The sequence below is a fragment of the Medicago sativa genome, chromosome 8 (genome assembly GCF_051527215.1).
Source record: "Medicago sativa cultivar Bolivia chromosome 8, Bolivia_mono, whole genome shotgun sequence".
Taxonomy (NCBI): Eukaryota; Viridiplantae; Streptophyta; class Magnoliopsida; order Fabales; family Fabaceae; genus Medicago; species Medicago sativa.
Genome location: NC_140756.1, coordinates 60,856,691 through 60,860,074, shown reverse-complemented (window position 1 = coordinate 60,860,074; position 3,384 = coordinate 60,856,691). Strand labels below are relative to the sequence as shown.

General features: G+C 32.6%; 1 pseudogene; it reads right to left on the bottom strand.

Annotated features, from left to right (window-relative positions):
- Nucleotides 1-233: 233 nt before the first annotated feature.
- On the bottom strand, nt 234-1,013 carry LOC146900162 (lectin 7 pseudogene; annotated as a pseudogene).
- Nucleotides 1,014-3,384: the final 2,371 nt, after the last annotated feature.

Sequence of the window (3,384 nt, the reverse complement as noted above, 5' to 3'; positions counted from 1 at the left end):
AACGAAAAAATTTTATAGGGACTAAAAATGCTGTTGGAAAATTTTATAGGGACTAAAAATGTTGATGGAAAATTTTATAGGGACTAAAAAGTGTGATTTTATTTTGTATGGACTAAAAACAAAATTATGAATATTTATAGGAACCATTTACTTAATTAACCCTAAAAGAATTAACACTCAAAGCTAGCAAAGAGTTCCCAAAAGCACCGATTAACATTTCCCATAATTTAATTCTAATACAAGTTAGAGCTGAAAGTCCAAGAAAGAATCTCCAGTGTTTCAACCAATCGTTCCGTGACCCCAGAGACCCCAACGCTAACCCCGTCGGGCAGAACTTCCCTCAAATCAATTTCATGTGAGAGGCTAATTTTAGTTCCATTCAAGGAACTTACAACTACATTTAACTGGTGTGAAAGTGCCTCGTAACTAACGGTAGCAACCACCGGTGTTAAAAAGTTCACAACACTGCCAATTCCCCATTTTACCATTGTTACCGAACTACTTGAATTTACATAAATACCCACATGCGCAAATGTATGGCCCAGCTCATTTTGAAAGTTGTCCAATTCAACTGCAACAATTTGATTTTGAAAAGTATTAAAAACAGTCTTGGGACTCACAAGACCAAGATCCTCATCACTCGAAGATTTTGATATCTTCGAGTGATATGGTGCTAAGAAAAATGAAATTCCAACACCAGGACTTTGTCCATTCGATGTAACAAGAAAAGAGAATGTGGTTGTAAAATTCGCAAGACCGATTTTGGGGTCCCAAAGGCGTATTGGAAGAATATAAGAGGCTCTTCCTGCGCTATATGGCATGTTTGTATCGTTTTCTATATTAGTAAGTTGAATGGCGCCATTAGATTCAACCGCATCACCTTGGTAGGTGATGATGTCGTTTCTATATGGACCAAAATTATTTGGGAATTTGAAGGATGAATTTGAATTGCGATGCAGCATGAGGAGTGGAATAAGGATTAAGAAAACAGGTTTTGTATTGTACAGAGGCATTGCTCTCTATAAATTTGTTAGATATGGTGAAAGCTGAAGTTTCAATACTATATATAGATATTTTTTTAAAAATATATATATGCATAGAGGTTTTTTGTGTGTGGTATGTAGAGTTTTTTTTTGTCAACGGAGAAAATAAAATTCTTTAAATATCATCTTACATTAATGTTGACTTTCGATAGTACTAGGAAAATGGTGATTAAAACTATGTGATTTTGGACATTGCATAAGACCGGTTTCCCTAAATGCAATTTACAGAGGGTTGAGATGTACGATCCTAGTAACAATCGATCAATGTAAATAAAAGTTTGTTGGTTGCATTTACCAACTATATACCTGTTGTCGCGAATGACCGGAAGATGATTAACCTGCAAAATAATAAAATATAAAGTAAAACCTGAGGCGTGACTATGTCACTGGACTAAGGAATTATCCGCCAGATTGCGCAATTCCCCAAGAATACAACAAGTTCTTTCCGGCGATAATCATACCGAGTCTATCAAGACACGAGAAAAATATTGACATAGTTACTCAGACACGAGAAAGGAAGAACAATATATGTTTTCTCTGTATTCACTTGAAAGCAATGTTTTTTAGTTTATATATATAAAGAATGTATTTTTGAAGATGTAGCACATTTTTCTACCTTTCAGGAAACTGAATTACACATATATGATACCAAGTCAAAATCAGTTACCATACTTAAGCACATTAAAGATAATACTTAAGTTTAACAAATAACACCTATTAAATAGGTAGATTACTTTTTTTTGGAGAGAAAGTAGGTAGATTACTTCAAAAGGGAGTTATACAAATTATGGCAAAACGGAAAAGTGGTGATGAGGTCAACAAAATTAATTTCCAAACAAAATTAATTAAATCAATCAAAATAAATAAATAACTTTTGAAATATTTAAAATATACAACAATCCTCCACATATTTCAAAAGTTTTATTTTAAACTAAATTGCCTGAGTCAACTAAGTGTGATGCATCAAACTGGTATAGCAAGTTATATGAACCAGTGCTAGAATGATATACTTAACATACAGTGAATTGGTGTAGCAAGCTATATGAACCAAAGACACTTGGTGTGTGTTAGAGGTCTACCACTCACATCACACCCCCCACAATTCTCGTGTTATCGCTGTGTTGCGCATTTAGGCCGTGCGCATGTCTGGTTTTCATGAGTGCTCAAGAGACCCACCACGGTCTCATGCAAGCGGCCACACTTGACACTCATATAGGTGATTCCATCTAGTGCATGCTATAGCCATACACCACCCATAAGGGCTTATGGTAATCATTAAAAGCATCTAAAGCTTACCCCTCAAATTTAAAATTTAATTAGCACTTCTCATTGACATAACACTATAGGAAAAAGACAAAACAATTTATTGCTAACATAACTAACAAGTGACTTGTTTTTCCCAATATGAACCTTTTTCATGGGATATCCAATCATTTGGGTTCCCATCACTTGTCGTTTTCGGGTGGCATATATAGTCTCATTTGCTTTTTTTTCTTCCTGGAGTTTTTATCAACGGATTCGTTAAATTCACAAATATTGACTAAGACGTCTCTAAGTCAATTAACCTCATATTTCATCAAATTTATAAAAATAAACTCGGACTACACAATAAATTTGTAAAAGTCTGTTTGGTTGTCTCCTAAGCGACAACTTATTCATCAACGAAATAAATAAACTTATAAATTTATTTATCCTTATTGGATTCATATCTAATTAACATCATTGTATTATTTGAATACAATGGTTCATCCTCTCTAAATTTTATCACATATGTTGTCAAATCAACTTCCTTAATATGGTTTATCAAGTCTACTTAGATAAATTTCAAGCGACAACGTATCCACAAAGGAGAAAACTAAATCCAAAGATAAAGTTACTATTCAAGTCTATTTAAAAACTTTAAACAACAAATCCCCCACATTTGATTAATATAATGCAATGTGTAGATTTATTTTAGAGATCAACTTGAATAATTTTTAAGTGACAACACTCTCACCATGAAGAAAACAAATCTCCATAAAAAACATAAGCAAAGTTTATTAAATATCACTATATTACTATAATACAATGGATAATCTATAATATACCATATAATATTTTATGGTATTTCTCAAATATCCCATAATTCTACCATAAATTAATTGATAAGATATCTCCTCAATTTTCTTTAAATAAGTCTTCTCAAGAAAAGTCTCAGTTTTCTTCCAAGAATGTAAGTACGCTAGCATGTTAAAATGAATTCTCACATTGGGAACATTTATACTCACAAAATTTCAACATTAGAAAACATGTCTCAATTCTACTCATTTAACTCAAATAATTAGCCAAACAAAAATAATAA